Raw genomic sequence first — 26,480 nt, forward strand, 5'->3', positions numbered from 1 at the left:
CTATAAAGGTGAAACAAATATCAATTTATTTATTTATTTCATATTCCCCTAAATTTAGTTTAACAATATTTAAACATACTTTATATTTTGAACATGGGATTTTAAATATAAAGAGAATATTTGCATATATACATTACTTTAGGATGTAAACCTTAATTTTTTTAATTATTTGAGTGACATGAATATAGACCTCACTGCAATATAAATAAAACCATAATAAAATAAACTAAATTTATAATTTTATAGGTAATAGGTATAATTGATAGGTAAGTTCTGGGAACTTCTCCAAAAGTTATTTGAATATTTTAAGGGAAAAGAGAATTCATGAAATCTAGCATTTATTTTAGAATTATCTGTAGACATTCACCATAAACCATATCTAAAATTTAAACATGGTTAATCAAATTTTGACTTCATTTTAATGATGTGAGCACAGTCTGTTTTAGGTATACAATGTAGCCAGGAATAATACTAGAGTGGGAAGTTCTATCTCAGATATAAATTGGGAATACTTCAGGTAGGCAAGTGTTTAGGATTCCCTCCAGACCCCCTCTAGGTACTCTTCTTTTCTTCTTCTTTTTTTTTTTTTTAATTAGAGTTTATTTATTTTGAGAGAGACAAAGCACATGAGTGGGGGAGGGGCAAGGAGAGCCACTCCCAAGCAGGCTCCCCACTTCCAGCATAGAGCCCCATGCAGGGCTCTAACACACAAACCATGATCATGACCTGAGGTCAAGAACCAGATGTTTAACCAACTGAGCCACCCAGGCACCCCAACACTCCTTCTTTTAAAAATTCTCAACCCTTTCCCAACTCCCCTCTTCCTATTGGAGGTGGGGGTGTCCCAAGGTTCCTAGTCCTAATCCATTCATCCCTGGGAGCTTGAGTTGTGGGGGGGAAATTTGCTCCATCTCAGATACCCCCTCCAGAAACCATGGCCCTCTCCCAGGTACTCCGTTACAACTGAATTATTGCTCCATACAATACCTCAAAGCCAATAATCTAAAAACAAAAGAAAGACAACCACATTAATATTCTCTCCTTTTGTGAATTCCATTTTCTTTATTTCCATTTTATTTTCTCCTATTTTCCTTTGAACATGCCTTAAAAGAGAACATGCCTATACGTACATAAAATTTTAGTGTGATAATTTAAAATGTGTGATATTTATTTATATCTCATCACATATATTATACATATTATATATTTATATCTCATTACAAATGAGAATTTATGCATAACTATAATGGCTGTTGGCCTTTTGTATAAATGTTACATGTGTCTGCTACTCTTAACTTGAATAAACTAATACAAGTAATATAAGTAATATCTTTGTTATCAATAAAAGAGAAAACAGGGGCACCTGGGTGGCTCAGTTGGTTAAGCATCTGACTTTGGCTCAGGTCATGATCTCATGATTCATGAGTTCGAGCCTGCTTTGAGTTCTGTGTCTTCCTCTCTCTCTCTGCCCTTCCCCCACTCACACTCTTTCTCTCTCTCTGTCTCTCAAAAATAAATAAACATTAAAAAAAAAGAAAGAGAGAGAAAGCACTTTGTTTTTGGCCTTGGAATCACCAAGGGCAACATCTGACTTTTTTTTTTAATATTTATTAATGTTGAGTGACCTATGTTTTTTTCTATATAAAGTACTCTGTGTGGAAATACATTAACTTTTTTAATGTAAATATTCCTCTATATCATGATGGTACTACCTGCAGGCTTATATATCTTTGTCTAGTACAATCTAATCAATATTTTACACCCAATTTTCATAAATTCTGATTACATGTTCAACATTGATATATGAGATCACAAAAGACCTGAATCTTTTATTCACATATGATACTTATTATACTCTTTAAAATACTTGAAGGAAATCCTATTCTTTATAGTCTCTTGCTTCTCATAGTCAACTGGTTTACCTTTCTAAATATAATTGTAATATCTGAAGAATTTCCAAAAAAAAAAAACAAAACAAAACAAAACACAAACCACTAATCTTAGCTCTGAAAGGAAGAGTATGGATAATACAAAGCATTTTTCTTACATAATTTCTATTATAAATATATATATTGAAACCACCCCCAAATATATATTCACATACAAAAATAATTAAAACCACCACCTAGCTACTTGATTTTTAAAACAGTATATGCCATAGTATTTGTATTAAGTCCTTGTGGAAGGTTACTAGATATGTCTGAGTATTATTTAGCTTAGTTACCATGTTTACTTGAGAGATATTTAACTGCCATCATTGTGAGAATTTAGAGAGATTCAGAAAGGTCTAGTGAATGTGTTAGTCACAGAGCTAGTAAGTACTAATACAGGCTGCATGTAAACTTAGTGTGTACTATAGTTTCTTCTAGAAAAAGCTTCATGGAGGAGAAGGGATAGAATTGGATACCATTTGAAGATAAGAAAGGAGAAGGGCACTATGCCTAGCTAAGTGAACAGCCTTAGCAAATTCATGAACTGATATGAAACTTGAATGAGAACAGTACAATCTAGGAAAATAAAATCGTTTTCCAAATATGCATCTCTTCTAATTTCTCTAGGAAAACAATATATTTTGTTTTTGTTTTTGAGGTTTGCAGCAGTAACAAGAAGCATTTTTTATATTCAAATGAGATGGTAAGTCCAACCTAAGTATCTGTGGCAAAGAGGAAATACCTACACAAATCCTTATTAAAATTTACACTACCATAGAAAGTAGAAATATGTCAACTCAAAAATAAATCCAATTTGAATGTGGAATGTTCTTTCAAATAGAATAAAATGCAATTATACGAAAAATTTCTCCACCCTTGACCCTGTATCAAAGATCAGCCCAAATCATTTGTGAAGTGTCCCAGAAGTGTAAATGAAGCCACAGTTTCAGTGTTACAATCAGAGCAGAGACTATCATCTATAATTAAATTATGGATTATGATAACTTTATTACCCATCAACTTGGCATTAAACAGCATGAATCACAGCATGGGGTCTCTGTCGGCTAATGCTCCTGGGATGAGGATCCAGATGAGACCATTAGAGCTGAAAATAAAAGCTAGCTTCTAGATCTTTGGCAAGGAGATAATGTCCTTTGGCAATGTTTATAGGAAAGAGGGAGGCCCAGAACGTAGGCAATAATTCTCCCCTAGGACATATATGTATTTAAAATCATTCCTCAACTTTCTTAGAAACTAAAAAGAAAAATGGTTTAGTTGCTAAGTGTCTTTTACAAGATATATTTAATATAAGATGTGCCCTCAAAGAGGAGGGTCACTAAATGATGAACAAGAAGAGAGCTATCCTCATGTCTTACCTCTGAAACATATAATGAGAACTAATATAAATAACATAAACAAAACAAACGTTTATTCCTAAACAAGCCAACCACTAGATTTTTTTTCTATTACACATTATAGAATTCTATAATGTGTAGAGTTCTAGTGAAACTCGTTAGTATATGTAAAAAAATTAAAATATCAAATGCTAAATGATTTATTGATACTGCTACTAAAGCATGGTTTTATTATTAATGACTTTTTAATACTTTAAAGAATAATTTCTTTATTGTCAAAAAAGACTTTTTGAGACACTTATTTTTCCTTTTGTGGGTTAAATGATTACATAGCTATATGTCTTATGATTTACTTCTTGGTTGTAATTGAAGTAAGTGATCATTGCCATTTTGCAGATAAAAAGATGAAAAGAGGAAATTTAGACCATAAATACACAAGTGACATAAAATAGTAGATGTAGAAAATGGAACTCAAACCAAAGTCTGCATGCTACTATGTGTATATTATTGCTTCCCGGATGCTGTTCATTTGTTCATGGATCACTCAGTTTTGCTTGACTTGTCAGACTCCTGAATGAAACAATGATGCAAAGACTACAGAAGCATAGTGTTAATTTGTGCTGTTGTTGCTCTTTGTCTTTCAGAGTAAAATGTTCTTTCTGTATTTATTTTAAACATCTGAATATGTGAGAGAGATAAGTGTTTGAGAAAAGAAAATATATCAATTTTACGGATATTTTGTATTTTACTTAGAATAATCATTTTATATTAAAAAATAAAAATAAGTGCTAAGAGAATAATCTCTTTTACCTTAATCATCAAAGTAAGCTTTGTATCCTGATGGTTTATTCAGGATTAATATATATTGTGGAGGGTCTCATAACTGCTTATATAACACTAGGTAATGTCAAGAAGAAAAAATCCAGTTTGAGAGATACGTTATTTGACATAGTAATAAGACATACAGAAATAGCATAAGACAGTACATATTTAATTATTTCACTGCGTTAAAACTGCAGTTTTGCTCAAACATATTTAACTTATTCCCTAATTCTATATACTTATTTCTATTTTTTTTTGACTAAGTAATGAAAACTGCAAAATTACTTGCATTGCTAAACAATAAATTATAAACTGGTTAAACTATTTATAGATGCGAAACATACCTATTTAGAAATCTGGCTACAAAATACATTTCAGTTAGTTACTTGACTCAGTCTTTCTGAGTGTTTTATACTCAATACACGCTTTTTTCCAATTGTCCTTCAGGAGTCAAACATCCGGTTCTAGTTGATTTTGATGAAGGTGAGTTACTCTACATCATCTGGAAGGAAGCTTGTGCTATTCTTAGTTGCTATAACCAGCTGCATTACTGAAAGCAAGCTCTGTCCTTACACATTATAAATGGATAGCTTCAGATAAGAAAAAGCTATCTTGGTGAATGGTGGCCAGAATTTTGATGTTTCTGTCTAGTAAGTGATAGGGTTATCACTCACATCTCTAGGTGATTTGGGAAGATGGCTGTCTGGCGCAATAGATAAAGACTCATTGGACTGTTGCCGAGGAAAAGAAATTGGAGAGAGGCAAGTGAATTCATTACAAAGAAACATACCATAGTTTTCAAGCTATGGAAAAAAAGGGGGAAAAAACTGTGAAAAATCAACTGCATTTTCTCTTTGATAGGCATGTTCTATGTTATTGAATTGTATGTAAGAAATTAGTATAGAAAGGGTATATCAAGCTTCTTGTTTATTTCTTTTAATCAAGCAACATGGTGGTACATTTGGAATAAAGTTGTAAAGTAGCTCAATTCAAATGACAAGATTAACTACAAATGATGTAATAAACACAATACGCTCTATAATAGAATGGAGGAGGTCACAAGTGCTAGAATCAATATTCTGTCCAGAGAATTTTTTCCTCTATTTATTTAGTTTTATTTAGTAGAATTATTTTAAAGGAACTAATTATCTATTGGCTTCTGGGGATGTTTAAATTGCATAAATAATAGAGATAAGTGTTAAGTGTTATTTATTGACAGAATATTTTCTAAAGTATACAGAGAGGAGTTCATTGGATGAGAATACAAAATCCAATCTATGTTGGGAACTGCAACAACAACAAAGTTTCTATGAAAGTAACGGGATAAAAATATTACTAAGTTTGAATTTGAACAATGTGGACTTGCCTCAGGCTTCTTATTAGGAGTGCATCTTAGAAGATATCCTTAATCACTCTGACCCTGTAAATTCAACTTCAAAAGGGGAAGACTACAGAAAGGATTACAGATTACAGAAAGGATTATGGTGAATGAAAACCATTCATTACATGTTATGCCTGCAATAGCAGGTATCCAATGACTACTAGTTATATTCTTTTGTCTTTCTGGAGATTTTGTAATAATTTCTTCTGTCATGCTTGCTAATTATAGAAGGGGGGATATTCCTAAAGTCTGCTGTGGAGGCAGACTGGATTTTGACTCCAGTTGTTATTATTTCAAGAATCATGAAAATAAGTAACTGTAAACTGTGTTTTCTGGAAATACAACTTCTGAAGATCCTGATCAAGTTTTTTAAGGTTGTGAATTAGCTAATCTGATCTTAAAGTTAATTAGTCTTCATAAATGTTAATAACTGAGCCTTAGATATGAGAGTTGTCACATAAATGTTGAAGTAGCTTGTACTGCTATTGAGAAGCTCTATGTCCTTTAAAAATATTTTAATAATTTTTATGTGTGTTCAATGTGATTGAAGTAAAAACTCCTAAACCTATAAAAACTGCAGCTCCACACATTGAAAATTAGGTGGCATATTTCCTCTTTTTGAGAAATTTGCTTTATCCACTCTCTTGCTGTTAAGTTTCTTTATGGAAGATGATATTTTTTTGTATAATTCAATTAGATGAACCCTCCTCATTCACTTATACAAACTATACTCTGAGAAAATGTGATTTTTTTCCAAAATCAATTATGAATAATAGGTAATTATTAGTGAGTTATCATTTAAAGGATGGCATCCAACTGAACAATGTAGTGAAATAATAAAAGTACATTTCCAAATGGCCTAAAAGTAATATACTTTCCAGACATTCTCTAGAAACTGTTAATACCCTAGAATAAAACTGTAATCTATTTTATCTATTTGTAGGTCACTTGTAGAAAAATTGTTGGTTTTTTTAATGGTTCTGAAATGTGGCTTAATGTCAGTTCTTCAGCGTTCTAAGCTGTTAAACATTTGGGGTGATTCTGAATTATGTAACTTAGAAAAAGACAGAGTATATATATTCTTTATGCTATTCTCTATTTCCTCTATAGCTTAAAATTAATTTTATCTCTGAAAATTCTGAACAAGTCACACTAATTCTTTAGTGAATCTTGTGGAGATTTAAAATAGAGCTATAATTTTTACTATGTGTTTTTAATCAAATCAATGCATATTCAATATATAAAACATAAAATACAGAATTGGAAAAGAAATATAGCCATTCATATTTTTGCTATAAAGATATTTCTATGATAGAGTGCCATTTTAATGTATATATTTGCGATCGTTCTGAATTTACTATTTATATAGTTAATATTATGACATAAATGCTTCTCCAAGCCAATTATTACTTTTTAACATCATTTTTAAAAGGTGCACAATATTTAGGGTAATCATATGTGTTGGTTTGCCTAGTTCAGCCTGGTTTACACCTGTTGCTGGCCCTCTGCCAAATCATTCCTTATATAATGTGTCCAACTGAACGAAATTTTATGTAGTTAATTCAGTAATATTCTTCTGAGTTAATGTCTAAAACTCTTCATGTTTATCCATTTACATAGTTTCCCATATTTGGTATTGCAAAAAAACAATACTCTGGTAACACTTTTAAGCATACACGTTATTTTTCTTATGTAGAATTTATCTTTGGTAAAATTTCCAAGGTAGAATTGACTGAAAATAGTACTTTCAAACATTTGTTTCATATTGCTGAATATCTTTGCTATTTATTTTCTCATTATGGAGTCGAGAGTCTTTCCAACCTGTTTTCCACTACATGTCCTTTATGCTGTCCCCATATAATACTGTCAGTGAACACAAACTCAGCACAAATATTGAACTGTGGCAAAATTTACAGAGTATGGAAACTGCTTTATGTTTTGTAGATGACAAGAGCAATGTGGTTCTCATTTAATTAATGCTTTGCTGCTCGAACACTAATTAGAGATGTTCTTTTTCAAAAAATGTTGACCAAATCGCACTTTAGTAAATGTGAATATAAAATGTATATACATAGCCCTTTGTAGCAATGTGGATGGAACTGGAGAATGTGATGCTAAGTGAAATAAGCCATACAGAGAAAGACAGATACCATATGTTTTTACTCTTATGTGGATCCTGAGAAACTTAACAGAAACCCATGGGGGAGGGGAAGGAAAAAAAAAGAGGTTAGAGTGGGAGAGAGCCAAAGCATAAGAGACTCTTAAAAAAACTGAGAACAAACTAAGGGTTGATGGGGGGTGGGAGGGAGAGGAGAGTAGGTGATGGGTATTGAAGAGGGCATCTTTGGGGATGAGCACTGGGTGTTATATGGAAACCAATTTGACAACAAATTTCATATATTAAAAAAATAAAATGTATATACACACATATATAGAATAGAAATTAATATATATACATATATATACATATTATATATATATGTGTATATATACACACACATTATATGAATTTTAATCTTTTCAAAGTGGTACAAATAAATTTTCTGTTATTGTATTAAAACACTAGATTTACACTTTTAACAGCTTATAAAGTATATAATACTGTATTGTTATATATAGGAATGATGTACATCATCTCTCTAGAACTTATTTATCTTGCATAACTAAAATACTGAAATGTTGATTAGCAACTCCCCATTTCCTCTCCTATCAGCCCCCAACAATCATCATTCTAATCTTTGTTTCTATGAGTTTGACTATTTTAGATACCTCTTATAAATGAAATCATGCAACATTTGTTCTTCAGTGACTAGCTAATTTCATTTAACATAATGTTTTCAAGTTTCATCCATGCTGCCTATTGCAGGATTTCCTTCTTTTTAAAGACTAAACAATATTTCATTGTATGTATATACCACATTTCCTTTAACTATTCCAAAATATCAAAGAGGAGGGAGCACTTCCAAGCTCATTTTACCAGGCCAATATTGCCCTGATGCCAAAGCCAGAAAAAGACACCAAAGAAAACTATAGACTCATATTGCTGATGAACATAGATGCAAAAATCCTCAATAAAATTCTAGCAAACCAAATTCAACAAGGGATATTCAACCTTGGATGCAAGGATGGTTCAAAATATGAAAATCAGGGACACCTGGGTCCCTCAGTCAGTTAAGTGACTTTGGCTTAGGTCATGATCTCACAGTTGGTGAGTTCCAGCCCTGTGTCAGGCTCTGTGCTGTCAGCTTTGAACCTGGAGTCTGTTTCGGATTCTGTATCTCCTTCTCCCTCTGCCCTCCCCAACTTGTGCGCACAAGTTCTCTCTCTCTCTCTCTCAAAAATAAATAAGAAACATTAAAAAAAATAAAAATACGAAAATCAATCAGTATGACATACCACATTAACAGAATGAAAGATAAAAGTCACGTGATCATCTCAATAGATGCATAAGAAGCATTTGACAAAATTGGTACTGTCATGATAAAGCTCTCAATAAAGAATAGAAAAAAGTTAACTCAGCAAAATAAAGGGCACATACAAGTAACTTTTGAACAGAGGTTATATGGTATCCAATGTCAGATGGCTGACAAAAATGTTAGAATTTAATTGTACAACTTTTCAAGAGCTCTGAGAAGATACAGACAATAAACATAAATATCCCTATCTTTCCAACTAAATAATGTGTATAGTTGTTTCATCTTTTGATCAATAAACTATTATAAAGCATTCAGAATGTTCTTGAGACTTTCTTCAGTGCTAAAAAATCTTGCTTTTCTTTGTTAAAATAACAAACTTGCTAAACAGTGAAGAAATATCTTATTTTTCATGCTAAATTCTATCAATGTTTAAGGGCCAACATAAGTCATCTCTTTCTTGATTAAAACTTTAATGGTATTTCAGGTAGAGGTATTACTTACATTCAAGTGTCTGACTACCTGGGGTTTGTTTCTTTTCTTTTCTTTTCTTTTCTTTTTTAATTTTTTAAAATGTTTTTATTTATTTTTGAGACAGAGAGAGACAGAGCATGAGCAGGGGAGGGGCGGAGAGACAGGGAGACACAGAATCCGAAGCAGGCTCCAGGCTCTGAGCTGTCAGCACAGAGCCCGACATGGGGCTCGAACCCACGGACCATGAGATCATGACCCGAGCTGAAGTCGTACTCTCAACCGACTGAGCCACCCAGGCACCCCTGGGGTTTGTTTCGTATTCTACAATAACTATCCACATAAATTTGGATGAATACTAAATATCTTTTGGTTTCAGTATCCTCATGTTTAAATTATCAGAAGGATACAGATATTTCTAAGGTAACTGTCTGCCCAAAGGAAAAAAAAAATCTGTAATTTTAGGGGCGCCTGGGTGGCTCAGCTGGTTAAAGCCAATGACTTTGGCTCAGGTCATGATCTCATAGTTCATGAGTTCAGGCCCTGCATCAGGCTGTGTGCTGATGGCTCGGAGCCTGCAGCCTGCTTCACATTCTGTGTCTCCCTCTCTCTTTTTCTGCCCCTCCCCTGCTCATGCATGTGAGCTCTCTCTGTCTCTCTCTCTCAAAAATAAAATAAACATTAAAAAAATCTGTAATTTTGGGGGTGCTTAGGTGGCTCGGTCAGTTAAGCGTCTGACTTTGGCTCAGGTCATGATCTCACGGTCCGTGAGTTCGAGCCCCGCGTCAGGCTCTGTGCTGACAGCTCAGAGCCTGGAGCCTGTTTCAGATTCTGTGTCTCCCTCTCTCTCTGCCCCTCCCCTGTTCATGCTCTGTCTCTGTCTGAAAAATAAATAAATGTTAAAAAAAATCTGTAATTTTATATATGGACACATTTTGTCAGGAATATGTTAATGTATCTGTAATTTGGAGCAAAAAGTATCCTAATGCCCTAATTTTAAATGCTTAAGTTTCAGAGGTTTGTCTTAATTTTTTCAATATAATGATTTTATGACATAAATTCTGTCTGTTAATTAAAGAGAATTCTGTGAAGTGCTTCTTATTTGAATTGAGTCTTATAGTATTTTTACTTTTAGTTATATTATGAAATGCAACAACAATAATCTTTGATAGAATTATCTTTAGTTTATTCAGTATTTTGAAGTAGGTAAGTCAGAATGTACAGAGTTATTGTACTTTGGAAAAACTCTGAAAGGGAGAAGAATATATCCTTTCTCTGAGTATTAAAGAAGTCTGTGAAGACTGAAAAGTTAAAGGAGTTGAAATCAGTGATGATGGGTCAGATTTATCTTTTTAATAAAAATATATGATTTCTACAAGAGTGACCAGAAGAGGAAGGCCATTCAACCATGAGTTGGTTTACTAAGTATCCTTCAATGTCAACAATATGAAATCCATAGCAAACTCATTCTTTCAGAGAATGTTATCCTTGTTCTGGGTTTATAACTGAGGTCAGAGACCAAACCATGACATTAAGCCAAAGTTATTAATTTTTTTAGAAAACTACATAAACATATTATTTAAAAATATTTATATCAAGCCTGGTAAATATTTATGCCAAATTATATGCATTATGCAAATCTTCTAGTTCAACACTGATCTTGTGAATCCTTCTATTAAATTGTGGAAATTAATCTGCAAAAATATTGGTAAATTCTGTGTCTCTTGGTTGAACATGTTTACAAATGTATCTTTTCTTATAAGCATCACTATACTGGGGTTATAATGATATATTTTTAAAATTTAAAATCCTAGTGTATGTATCTAAGTATCTGTATCTATGTTATTTTGATGCCACAATATTTTCAATCAATTTTACAATGCTCATTCCACCTGTTCACACTGGAAAATTTGACTTTTGTGTGGTGAATAATCTAGGAAATCTACCTATATAGTCTCACAACCTCATCACAGGTTTTATATTAAAACATTCCAAAAGTTTGCATTTCACTTAAGTAGATTTTATAAGATACTTTATTTCTTTTTTGTTTAATAGGTATTTTTTTAAGTTTATGTATTTATTTTGAGAGGGGAAAAAAGAGAGAGAGACACAGAGAGAGGGAAAGAATCTCAAGCAGGCTCCATGCCAAGCATGGGATCCAGATGTGGGGCTCAATCTCACAATCATGAGATCATGACCTGAGTTGAAACCAAGAGTTGGGTGCCTAACTGACTAAGCCACCCAGGTGCCCCAGGAGACTTTATTTCTATTGTGTTTTCCCTTACTCTGGAAATCTTGTCAAAGGTTGTTATGATTATGTTTTGTGACTTTATAAATTATGTGGATGTATAACTGTATTTGTAATAGTTTAAAACAGGGAAAATAATTTGCTGCAACAAAGCTTCATTTTATCTTTTGCACATGGTTAAATATGTGCACATCTAAGCACATGGCTAATTAGTGGCTTTGGGGGGCTGAAAAGATGATCCCAACTTGTTATAGTATTATAATTTCCTGAAAATTATAATTGCCACTTTTAATGACACAGTCTACAAAGGCTAATCATACACTGGATAGTATAAGAATGCCAATTAAAGGGTAATGGTCATTCCAAAGGTTAATGCCTGTAACTCTTGAAAGAGAATAAATTGATAGAACACAATCCATTTTAAGGAAAAACTTCCCTCCGATGATGAGGTGATCAACTATCCTACTGGCAATTCAGTAGACATAATCATCTCATCCATTACCATTAACATGTCTAAAAAGTTTTGGCAAATTAAAAGTATGAATCTTTAGCATTTTTTTTAAAAGGACTTACTTTGAATATGATTATTTGAATGACAGAAAAGGAGAGCTGTTTCAGGTTTTGGAGAAGTTAAAATGCATCTAATAAAAATGTCATGGCTGTGTGATGATATTGAAGTGTTAAGCTAAAGTCATGGCCAAATGTCCTACTAACATGCATGCACATATTTATACAAAAACACCACTCGAAACTTAGTTTCCTTTTGAAAAGCTTGAGTTTATAGGATGATACAGAATAAAAGTACTCTGTAAATAATCGGTTAGAAAAAGAACTATCATATTTGAGCATTATGAACCTTACCTCATTCTGAAAAGGAGCTAGCTAAAGTAAAATAAGAGAAATGGTCTGCTGGCTCCTAATTCATGAAGTGACAATGATGAATGAGTGGAAGTTAGCTCCAGCTGTAGCTGTATTTTAGCTCCTAGGTAGCTTTTGCTGCTAGAGGCACTGAAAAAGAACCCCACAAAATTTCTGATTAGCAATAAACAAATACCTTCCTTAAAGTGGTATCTATTTAGTGTCCAACAGGGAATCCATTCATTTTTCTGGGAGAGAACTTTCCTTTTTTAACAGCTATAAACACATCCAAAGACATGTTAAGTCTTTGGGGGCCATGTTAGGTATCTTGGAAACATTGTGATTAGTAGTTTCAGCTTTCCAAAAGTTAAGCAACCTCTCAGAAGAGAGGTTGAAAACACAGTATTTGACTTAATTGTGTTCATCTCTGCACAAGATCTTCAAAAGGGGGAAAAATGCAAAACACAAGGCTAAATTTAGGAGATAAAAATAAACTAGTAATACATACCCGTTGCCTCATTTTTGTCAGGACAGTTTAGCCCCACTTTTAAATAAAAATGTTTCCTTAACATGTACCAAAATCTTATTTTCAAACCCAAAGTCCTCTCTTGATCTCTCTCCTCATTCATATACTAATGGTTGAAATTAAACCCTATTATTTCCACAGCCATAAAATCAGCGTGCCCATGGCCACTTCACTAGATAGCTCCATCACGTCTGTGAAGCAATCATACAGGAAAATGCAGGAATTGCAGAGCGGAGGAACACTGCTTAATTTTGCTGAATTCTAATCCTGCAACTATAAAATGGGAATTAAAATACCTGCCACATAAATTTACTCTGAATATTAAATAAAAATGAGATACCTGATACATCAGAACTACCTTAATGAGTAATCTAACTATATATAATATTTTATCTCATTTACTGTCTTAACTTTTTTCCTTCTTTGGTATTAATCTTGAGTAATTATAATAATTTCATAGTGGCAAACAGAATTGTGAATATTTACTTCTTAATAACTTCTCTCTTTGTCTATGTGCCTCTCCCTCATACATATATGCTGACATATTTCAGAAAAATACTATTTCAACTAACAACAAAGTATTGCCTATTGAAGATGAAACATGCCTATATATACATTTCCAGTTTAGTATATGTGCTGCCAAAGCGAACACTACACACTTCCAGATTAAGGAATAAAATATTCTATAAATACAATTGAGTCAACTATATATACCACTTCATTTCCATTATTCTCTTCCCTACCTTTAATCCCAAAAGAAATAGCTTCTCATTAGTTTCAAAAAGATCATTTACATTACTTACTTTCTTACATTTATTGCATATACTGATGGTATATATATATATATATATATATATATATATATATATGTGTGTGTGTGTGTGTATATACATATATATGTGTGTATATATATATACATATATATGCATAATAGTCTATTATGTTAAATTTTAAATAGCATCATAAATACAGTAGTCATACATTTTACAGTAGACATTTTTCTGGGGATTTCTTTTCTCAACTAATATTCAGTTAGTGAAATTCATTCATGTTGCTATATAAACATTTCTTTCTAATGGAAAAAGAGTATTCTGTGTTTTAACTACACAAAACTTTATTTCTCCATCGTTATTTAAAGTTTATTATTTTAAACTTATTATCTCTATAAGTGTCTTAGTCTGTCTGTGTTGCTATAACAAAACACCACAGACCAGGTGGTTTTTGAACAACAGAATTTTTTCTCACAGTTATGGAGGATGGGAAGTCCAAGATTATGACACCAGCAGATTAAGTGTTTAGTGAATGCCTACTTCCTAAATGATGCCTTTTTGTTATGTCCTCACTTGGTAGAAGGGGCCAGGGAGCCTTCTTTTCTATGGAGTCTTTTTTATAAGAGCACTAATTCCAATCAGGTTTCCATCCTCATGACCCAGTCATTTCTCAAAGGACCCAACTTCTTATCATCACATTAGGTATTAGGATTCCAATGTGTGAAATTTGGGGCACACAAACATTTGGACTATAGCAATGATATACTTACCAGTATTGTTTTACATATATCCCTATTTTTAAAATTTATTTTAAATATTATAATCAATCATGAACCCACTACTCAAAATAACTAGGTATCTACCAATAACTTACATATCTATGTTCTCACCCTACCTTCCACTGCTTTTTTGTGTGAGTATTGTGGCACGTATGTGTATGTGATGAAAAATATATTATTTAGAATTGGTTGCTTTTTTATAGAATGGATGTCAGGTTTTATTTATTCTGGGATTTTTCTTCACTCAAAATTATATATATATAATTATATATACACATATATATAAAATTATATATATATAATTATATATATATAATTATATATACACATATATATAAAATTATATATATATAATTATATATATAGTTATATATATAATTATATATATATCAACTATATATATATATATATATCAAAAGCAGACAAGGGCCCTACTAAAAAGAATTATAGGCCAATATCCGTGATGAACATGGATGCAAAAATTCTCAAGAAGATACTAACAAATCAAGTCCAACAGTACATTAAAAGAATTATTCACCACGATCAAGTGGAATTTATTCCTGGGCTTCAAGGGTAGTTTGATATTTGCAAATCAATCAATGTGATATGCCACATTAATAACAGAAAGGGTAAGAACCATATGATCATCTCAATAGATGTAGAAAAAGCATCTGACAAAGTACAGCATCCATTCTTGATCAAAACACCCAACAAAGTAGGCACAGATGGAACATACCACAACAGCATAAAAGCCACATAACAAAAGACTCACCTCTAATATCATCTTCAATAGGGAAAAAGTGAAGAGATTTTCCTTTAAGATCAGGAAAAAGACAGAGATGTCCACTCTCACCATTACTATTTAACATAGTACTGGAAGTCTTAGACTCAGCAATCAGACAACTAAAAGAAATAAAGGGCACACAAATCAGCAAGGAACAAATAAAATTTTTGCTATTTGCAGACAATATGGTACTACATGTAGAAAACCTGAAAGATTCCACCAAAAAAAAAATGCTAGAACTAATGCATGAATTCAGCAAAGTCACAGGATATAAAATCAAAGTACATAAATCTGTTGCATTTCTATATGCCAATAATGAAGGAGCAGGAAAAGAAATCAAGGTATCAATCCTATTGACAACTGAACCAAAAACAATAAGATACTTAGGAATAAACCTAACCAAAGGTGTATAAGATCTGTGATCTGGAAATGATAGAACACCTATGAAAGAAATTGAAGAGGGCACAAAGAAATAGGAAAACTTTCCAGGCTCATTACTACCTAAATAAAGCAATCTACACAATTAATGCAATCCCTATCAAAACACTACCAGTGATTTTCACAGAGCTAGAACAAACAATCCTAAAATTTGTATGGAACCACAAAAGACTCCAAATAGCTGAATAAATCCTGAAAAAGAAAAGCAAAGTTGAAAGCATTATGATTTCAGACTTCAAACTATATTATAAAGCTATAGTCACCAAGATAGTATGATACTAGTACAAAAATGGACACATAGATCAATGGAACAGAACAAAAAACCCAGAAATGAACTCGCAACTATATGGTCAACTCATCTTCAAAAAAGCATGAAAGAATATCCAATGGACAAAAGACAGTCTCTTCAACAAATGGTTATGGGAAAACTGGAAACCAATATGAAGAATGAAATTGCACCACTTTCTTAAACCATACACAAAACTAAATTCAAAATGGATGAAAGACCTAAGTGCAAAACAGGAAACCATCAAAATCCAAGAGAACACAGGCAGCCACCTCTGTGACTTTAGCTGTGGCAACTTCTTACTAGACACATCTCTGGAGGCAAGAGAAACAAAAGCAAAAATGATCTACCAGGACTTCATCATGATGAAAAGCCTCTGGACAGCAAAGGAAACAATCAACAAAACTTAAAGGTATCCTATGGAATGGGAGAAGATATTTGCAACTGACATATCTGATAAAGGCTTAGTATCCAAAATCCATAAAGAACTTATCAAACTCAACACTCAAAAAACAAATAATTCAGTTAACAAATGGGCAGAAGACATGACTAGACATTTTTCCAAAGAAGACATCCAGATGACTAACAGACACATGAAAAGATGTTCAACATCACTCATCATCAAGGAAATACAAATCAAATTACAATGAGATACCATCTCAACCTGTCACAATGGCTAAAATTAACAAAACAGGAAACAACAGATGTTGGCGAGGATGAAGGGGAACCCTCTGACACTATTGATGGGAATGCAATCTGGTGCAGCCACTCTGTAAAATAGTATAGAATGGATATATATATATCCACTGTGTGTGTGTGTTATATGTGTGTGTGTTTGTGTGTGTATGTATCCATTGCTGAATCTTCTTTAGTCTTATGAATTTGCCTATTTTTCCTTTTGTTCTGTCAATTTTTGCTATGTATATTTTAAAGCAATTCCCTTTGTATATTTTAAAGGGAAGTGGGTGGAGGATGGGTGAAATGGTGATGGGAGGGCACTTGTGATGAGCACTGGGTGTTATATGTAAGTGACAAATCACTAAATTCTATTCCTGAAACCAATATCGTACTATATGTTAACTAACTAGAATTTAAATAATAACTTGGAAAAAGTAAAACTGAAATGTTAAAATAAATTTAATTTAAAAAATAAAAAACAAAAGTCCCATAAAAATTGTACATACTTTCTAATTGAGAATTGAGAGATCTTTATGTATTCTGGATACAATTCTTTTACAAGATAAGTGATTTGCAAATATACTTTTTTTGGAGTCTGTGGTTTGCCTTTTCATTTTCTTAACAGTATCTTTTTCAGTGCAAACATTTTCAATTTTGATCAAATCTAATTTAAGATTTTCTTCTGTATAGAGTGATCTTGGTGTCATATCTAAAATGTCATTGCCAAACTCAATGTCACATAAATTTTCTCCTAGTTTTCTTCTATAAGTCTTATAGTTTTACAATTTATATTTAAGATGTAGTACCCATTTTGAGTTTTCTTTTTTCTACCTCTTCCCATACAAGGCGGGTGATGGGAATGGGGATGAGATCATGGGTCTGACAAGGGCTTTGGTAGTGGCTACTATTTTCTCCTGATGACATGGGTTTCTATGAGGGTTTTTAGGGCCACAGTTCTTTTGCTCTTCACCCTACAGATTAAAGCAGTTTTTTTCTGTAGGAAGAGAGGGGAGATGGGCCTGGACATAATTTTAGCAGTGGCTGCTGTTGCCCTCCCCAAACTGAATCCTCAGAAGCAGCATTCTCGGGATACTTCACAATCTGTCTTATGAGCCTATGTTCCTGGAGAAAAAGTCTGTGAGTGCATGAGAACCTTTTATGTTGTGGCCAACAAGGGTCACACACTTTTCCTGTATCTGACACACAGCCTTTATTAATTATTAAAATTTTCTAGCTGAATCTTCTTTAGCCTTAGGAATTTGTCTATTTTTCCTTTTGTTCTATCAGTTTTTGCTTTGTATATTTTAAAGCACTTTTAGTAAGTCTCCATATATATTGTGACTGTGTTGAGATCTTATAGGAGTTCCTTCTTATCACTCACAATTGTGTTCAAGTCTACTCATGTATTACTTACAAAGCTGCATCAGCATTCTTACATTTAGTGTTTTCATAGTACTTTTGCCCTTCCTTTTACTTTCAAACTATCCTAATCTTTATGGTAAAATGGGTACATTCTCTTTCTCCCTCTCTCCCTTTTTCTTTCTTTCTCTCTATTAAATTGGGAACACAGCTCATTTATTTTCAACTTAATAATTACTAAAACATGATGAAGTCTATACAAATTGTTGTGCTGCTTGATTGAATCTTACAGGTTCTAATATATATTGTAATTATAATTAGTTCTTAGTGTTTACATTACTATTCTAATTGCTCTTGATCTATGAGTAATTAAGGAAGCCCTTTCCTAAAATTGAAATGGCTTGGGATTTATATATCTATTAAAATTAATATATATATTTACTATATTATGGTCAGAAAAATAAAATACAAATATTTCTCTCATATATCTAATAATCCCCAGTTTTCTCTATTACATGTCCTTTTATAAGCATACTCACATTCTAATATTTCATGCATATTACTTATTATATTAAATATCTTGTTATTTTTTCAGTCCCTAGATTTAAACAATAATAATGGTAACAATAAGGTATACGATTTTTATAGATCCTACTCCATGTCAAGAATACCAGAGTCAGTTTTACACATACTAAATACTTTAATTTTTAAAATAAATCTATGATGTAACCACTATTATTATCAGTATTTCATATGAAGAAATTGAAACACAAAGTAGTAATTTGTCAAAGATACAATAGCTAGTAAAAGGGGAAATGACATTGAAATAGAGAATAGTCTGAAAAATACTTCTTAAAGAGGAATGGTTTAATGTGTACATTTCATTTCTCACATTTCTAACTGGTGATGTTTATGTTTTCAGATCATTATTTCATACGCTAATATTCCCTTAGCTCTTTTAGTATGTTTATTTCTCCAAGTTTAAATTCTTGACTTTTCAGTTCTAGTAATTCTGATTTTGATAGACTGTAGTTGTGTGTGTATGTGGGCACACCCGCACACACACACACACACACACACACACACATATTTCCTTTGAAATGATTGTGCTAATAATATATCTTGTTACTTCAGTCTGGAGCTCATTGTCCTCTGGAGATATCAGCTCTTCTCTCAGCCAATATATATTGGCAAAGCCCAGGACCCAGTGCCTGGGACAGCCAATTAATTCAGCGGTAGGGAGAAAACAAGCTCTAATTTGAAGACACCCCCTCCCGCCTGGCACCATAAAATCAGTCAGTCATTTCCTCACCCTACAAAACATTTTATTAGGTCAAGGCTTCATCCTTTGCTAATGAGGAAAAAAGCAACATTGGTGCTGATTGTCTTTAGATTATTTTTTATCAGGCCAGGGGTTTGTTTAGGGTGGAAAGCAACATCCATTTTGTCATCCACTCAACCGCTCAAAAGGACAGGACAATGTGTACTGGCTTTGTTAATAAAGTATCACAAACAGGTCTAAGACAAATCAGGTGCAGGGCCAGATACTGTTTCTTCCAAGTTAATGATAGGAGAGATACAAGGGGGTAATTGTTTGTATTTCATTCACTCATTGTCTTCTGTCCTAGGCCAAAACCACCACCCAAATATACATAAGTTCAAAACAGTTTTCCTTGTGACCCAAGTGACTTCTTAGACCACAATGTCTTATTTCCTTTCATATTATCTTTGGGGTTCATTTTAAATAATGGAATGAGTAGTTTGGTTCAGAATCTTGATAGGCACACATTAAATGCCATAAATGTATATAGCTGAGGAATACAAATTGAGGAAAAGCAAAGAGTATCTGGATGAAAAACAAATTTAAAAAACTCTATGCTGTTTATAAAAAGCACACTATAATGAATTAAATGAAAGTAAAAGGATAGAAACGATACTTATGCAAAAACTAACCCAAAGAAACTGGTATATTAATGCTAGACAAAATAAATTTTAAGATTAATTTTATGAAAGGTGAGTCATTTTATAATGATAAATGGTTTAATTCACTACAGAGACATAAAACTAATAAATTTGTATAAACATAATAATATAACCTCAAAATATAGAGCAAAATTCGAGAGAACTGAAAAGAGAGACAAACATACAAGAATAGGAAACTTTAATGTGTCTTTCAGTAATTTATAGAGAAATGAAAATTGTCAGCCTATAAATAGAAGGTTTGGACAGCTTCAATTTGATATTTGGCCTAATTGAGTAAGCAGCATTGCACTCAACAATGCAGAGGATATACTCTTTACAAGTACACATGGAAAAATTACCCAAATTAACTATATGTTGGTCCACAAATCAAGTCTCAACAAATTTAAGAGGACTCAACTATCATTCAACTGAGCTAGAAACTACTACTGTTATTTTCACTACCTCCATCATTATTACTACAGGCACTACTGTTGTTGATGTTGTTGTTATTATTAGTAGTAGTAATACAATGAAAATGAAGACATCTTTCCAGTGTCACATATTTGGAAATTTAGTAATACACTTCAAACTCATGAGTCAAGAAATCAATATGGAATTTAGAAGATATTTTGAAGTAAATTAGTATAATAAGGTTAATGTGGCTATTGTTAGAATAATGGATCCCAATAAATTTTGCCACCCCATTTCACAATATCTTGTTTCCCTAGGAATGTATCATTACTAGTCTTCAGGTAGATTCTATTTCTCCCTTCTCCTTTCTTATCTGAACTGGTCATTTTTGTCATCTACTCTTAAAGAAGGCCCACAAAGAGCCATACCTCCCAGTATTCAAATTTCTGTATAGACTCTTCCACACTGAAGCTAGGTTGGCCATGTGATTATTGTATCCAGTATACTATGGAAAAGGTCACTGTAACATTTATATGTTTATATTTTGAGGCAGAAAAATTTCCTTTTGTGATTTCAGGAGTTCTGTGCTACTGTGTAAGAAAGCTAACTATCATACTGAAGAGACCATGTAGAAAAACAACATTGGGCGGCCACGTGAAGAAACAAGGCTTTACTACTATATGAAGATAGAAATGCATACCTCCTGGGGCCCTGAATCCACTTTTCCCATTGCCTTTGGAAGAGAGTGTCCAATGTGAATGAATGATCTTGAAGCTTCCATCTTAATCAAGCCCTTAGATGACTACATCCCTAGATGATACCTCTTTATTTCTCTGTCTATCCAACCATCCATCCATCCATCCCTCCAATGAGAAAACTGCAGCTTTCCACTTTCTTGCTATATGACTTTATGTAATCTATTTAAACTTTTCTCTCAATTTCCTCTTCTGTATGAGTATTTTTACTGATATCAGTATTACTTTGGATGTATTGAGAATTAAATAAGAAGAGGTTCAAGGTTTGTATTATAGTATGTGTTACAAGTGCTAAATAAAAGGAATGAATGTTCTCATTGTTAGTATAATTGAAATTATTAAGTATTAAAGAAAAATCTATAAAATTTAAAACACTACAATGACTACAAACCAGAAGCATTTTATTTTCTTCTAGATTCAGTGACAAACAAATAAGAAACTGCTTTATAAAACTTCTTGTGCATCCTCTATGGAAATTGCTAACTATATTTTACATTCTATTCTGTAATGTCTTTTATATAAAGACACACTGAAGAAAGCTTTTTCAGATCTAACTACCAGAAGTCATTTTAGTTGTGAAGAATAACTAATATACTTATAACTTTTGCACATTTCATATAAATTAACATAAAATTTCTCTTTGCATTGGGTGTTAAAAATTTCCAAGCCAAATGGAGGTTTTTCTCAAGTAATTAATCAAGTAAACGTATAGGGCTTTTATCTCTGGCATTGTATATTCCATTCTCACTCCAGGTTTTAGGCAATAAAGCTTTACATTTATGAAGTTTGTCTCTAAAATCAAACAAACTATATTCAATCCCTATTAATTTCAAAATTTAATAATACTTCATTCTCTTAAAATGGGGGGTGTGTGGCAGAATACACAGTCCACTTTGAACACAGTGAATATGAACTTTACCGTATTGCCACGTTTTGGCTCATGGTAGGAACAAAGTTAGTCAATGTTTACTGAATGAAATAATATAGAGCATGACATGCATGACATGAAAGATAAGAGCTCAAGTCAGGAAATCTGGAATCAATCAATTTGTAAATTTGCTTTTGACTTTTATTTTCTTTTATATTGAATCCATTTTTATCCAATGGTTTCTCAAGGCTTGATAATTGTGTACTGTATATATATATGTACATATATATATATATATGTACATACATACATATCATGGACTATATTTGCTTGCACATAACCACATAGGGTCACATTATACAGGTATAAGAGTTTACACCAGTAAACCTGCTTATCTGAGAAAGTAACAATCCATGCAAAATATATATCCCCAAAATGCAAATCTGGGCTTTATCATTCTGCTCATGACCTTGGACAGTTCCTTAAAACCCCTGGGCTTGAATGTCATCAAATATAATGACAAAAGCAATGTGTTTAGCAATACGAAAATTTTCCTGAAAGTTGTTTACATTTTCTTCTCTACAACTTTTACTTTATTTCCTCTATGATTTATTTAGGTCTTTGGGGAAACACACAAAACATGGCTCACACACAAAAGAAAAACAAGAGTTACAGTGTAGACTTACTATTGTGAAAAATTACATACATAAATAATCTTTTAGTGGAATTTTACATTGTCAGTTTAAATTAGAAATTGTATACACACAAGTGTGTGTGTATATTTTTTGAGGTAGAGGCTAAAACATGTTAAAAGGCCCATGTAAAATTTCTTCTGAGAAAGATTCAGAAATCTGTCAGGATTATTTATGTCCTACCCTCACAAAAAAAGACACATAACAAGGAATCCTCCACTTGTAGATTCTTGAGTATAAATAAGATTTGTATTAAAGTAGCTAACGTAATTTAAAAAAAAAAAAGTGAGGGGAAAAATATGATTATTTTCTCCAAATAAGCACATAATGGAAAATTCTATGATTTTTGATATCTTATGCAATAAATAACATGTGCTTTAAACATCTTCTAATTATCACTGAAATTTCCCTGCTCCTTCCCTAACTCAATTTGAAAATGTTTAAGATTACCAAATACTCTTTAGATAAGTCATTTGAACATTGTATAGTACATATACCTACTTATATGTACACTGATTTAGGCATTTCCAAGAATACAGGAAAGGTATACTAATCTTTCTAATTCTATAAATAAATGATAATGGCAACTTCTCTTTTTAGTGTGTTCTCTATTCCTTTGTGCATTGACATGAAATTCTAGTGAAGATCAAACAATATGACAATTTTGGTAGTTTTTAATATGGGAACATACTTCTCATTGTTATAGATAAGTTTGAGATATAAAGTCTTGTTTACATATTCAGTGAGAAATCTAATTCTAAGCCTCTGGCTTTTAAATGTTTTGCGACTTTTGTTGCTTTGTGACAGTTGTAGCAGATCTTTCATTCATCATGCAGTGTAACTGGCATTCCATCATGATTACTAAACCCAGCCACGGATTGTTAGCTCCAGGGAACTGCCAGGATGAAGTAAAGCTTTTTCAAACTCTGAGTAATTAACAGAAATGTTTACAAGGGGGGAAAAGTGGTATATCAAATTTCCCTTTAAACAACAGTAGATTTTGAACTTGCTCTAAATTTGAATATTTCAACAGTTGCACTAAGATTCTATTGTAAAAGTACCCTATTGCCTGAAAAGCCTTGCCTGAATTTCTTCATTAGCAAGATCATATAAATTATATCAAAAAGATTTACAAAATAACATTTAAGAAAAAATTATTTTCTGCATAAGAATGCAAGGCTCTGTGATTAAGAATAAAAATGATTGAATTAAGTGTTACTCAGTGTATATATAAACTGCTTAAAGTTATGTGTTATAGGAATTGCTGGTGACAAGATGGACTTTTTAAAATCTGGGTTTGGATTACTACCTAAGATAAAATGGGCCAACCTCATCATAACTGTTCATTAGGTTGAAGTTTCAGGGTAGATAGACTACACCTGATCCCCTCAACCTCATATACCATTTCCATCTTCCTTAATTCACAGAATAACACAAGTTATCTGTCAGTTCTGATTTCTGTCTAAGGTAGGTTGACTACAGTTAGGTACATTGCAGGCACACTGCTCAAAACTTATTTGATACAAACTACTAAGTTAAAAAAAAGTGCCTTATTATTAAATTTAAAAAAATTCTTTAATTTTGTATAAATTAAAATCAATAAGAAGTTTGTAAATATTTATAGATATTCCAAAGTATGTGAAATGAACTTTCTTTGTTTAAAGAAACATTGCTTAAATAAACTTAAATCTCTTTGAGTCTATATAGATAAAATATAAAGGAGTATTTAATCCTTGTTTGTTGAAAAAAATGTTACAAATGTATATGTAATCAATGAGGAAACTTTATTTTTCTCTTAGCTTAAATTAGATGCATACAATAGGCATTCTAAGTTCAATATCTAGTTAAGTGGTTTTTTTTGATAGCAATAGATACATGACAGATGGATAGATAGATAGATGGTCTACAGATAATTAGGTCAAAATATTTACATGTGGATACAAAGTAAATTGTTTCTCATCTATTAGGAGACCTTTCTCTAGTTACCATTTTTTTTTTCAACTTTTTTTTTTTTATTTTTTTTATTTTTGGGACAGAGAGAGACAGAGCATGAACGGGGGAGGGGCAGAGAGAGAGAGGGAGACACAGAATCGGAAACAGGCTCCAGGCTCCGAGCCATCAGCCCAGAGCCCGACGCGGGGCTCGAACTCACAGACCGCGAGATCGTGACCTGGCTGAAGTCAGACGCTTAACCGACTGCGCCACCCAGGCGCCCCTCTCTAGTTACCATTTATACATATGACCTAAAGTTGATTGTCTGGTTTTAGTTACATATTAGTTACATCCTTCTTGTATTCAGTATGTTTTAAGATGAAAATTCTTAAGTTTGTATTCTTAAAGGGAATTAAATATAAAATGATATATTTACTGAAGTAAGTTATAAAACCACTTGGTCTATTGTATTTTCAATATGAAAAATACTATTATAAGGAGGATATAATGTCTCCATAAGCCAGGTTACTCAGGAAGACACTAGCATGAATCCCCAAAATACTCTTTCAAGAGACATGATGCATATCCTCCATTCTTTCATCAAACTGTTATCAATTTATCCTATTTACTTGTCTAATAATTTAAGCTACATAATTAGATTTTTTTTCAAATCATTATGGTTAAGATGCATCTCTTTAATCTGAGACACTGTGAAGGAACCTTACAGTCCAGTGTTTCTCATCTGCTTACTTATTCCATTATACATTAATCACCTTTGATTTGTTACTAACTTTTTAGACCCTCTTCCATGAACATTAGCACAATTTAATTTGTCTAAATATGTTGCATTTGGCAATTTGGAAGGGACTAAGGGCTGATATAAAAGACTGATACAATATAATACAACACAACACAATACAACATGGTAGAATATAACAGAATAATTTAAAGGAAAGATTAAATTTTAGGTGAACAAAGAACTTGGATAGGCAGGGACATCAAGTGATATGGGGCCAAACAGGACCTGTTTTGCTGACAGTTGACAAGGTGAGCACCTAAGAGTAAAAAATGATCTCTAGGTTAATGCAGGCATTGGACTGTATGCTTGGAATGAAAGTTTAGGAGAGAGCAGTGGTCGCTACTTTGATTGCTCTACATCAGGATCAACTCTCCAGTGTCCTTTGCCCTCTTCAGAGGGAGATTATTTGCAAGGGGAAGCTCTACAGGCTTATTCTACATTTAGTCAGGAACCAAACAAAAGTCCAAAAGGCTCCTAGAACAGAATGCCAAACCATTAGGAATGACTTGTTCAGTACACAAACTACAAAAATACATTCTTTATAGAGCAAAATTCTGGTACATAAGACTATTATGAGAATTCTTCACCAAGAAAAAGAAAACAAACCTTTAAATCAGTCTTAATCTGTCCACATTGGGTCATTTTTGGATCACTTAAAAATATTCTTAGTTTAATGTATGTACAACAATTTGTTGGGTTGATTAATTTAGAAGGACTAATCCAGGATATGAAATGAGATAGCAGAAATTTTTGGTATAATTTAAGAGAAAACATTTAAAAATCATTGGGATGCAAGAATTCTAGGGTGAGTCCATCAGGAGACATAATAACAGTGATTAAAGAGCACCAGCTCTGGAGTTAGAGTGCGTGAGTTAAGTTCCTTTTTGGCTTCGTCACATAAAAAAATGGGCAATACACTAAGCTCTGACTTGAAATGATACTGAAGCCATTTGAAACAGTGT

This window comes from Panthera tigris, chromosome A1 (assembly GCF_018350195.1).
Source record: "Panthera tigris isolate Pti1 chromosome A1, P.tigris_Pti1_mat1.1, whole genome shotgun sequence".
Lineage (NCBI taxonomy): Eukaryota > Metazoa > Chordata > Mammalia > Carnivora > Felidae > Panthera > Panthera tigris.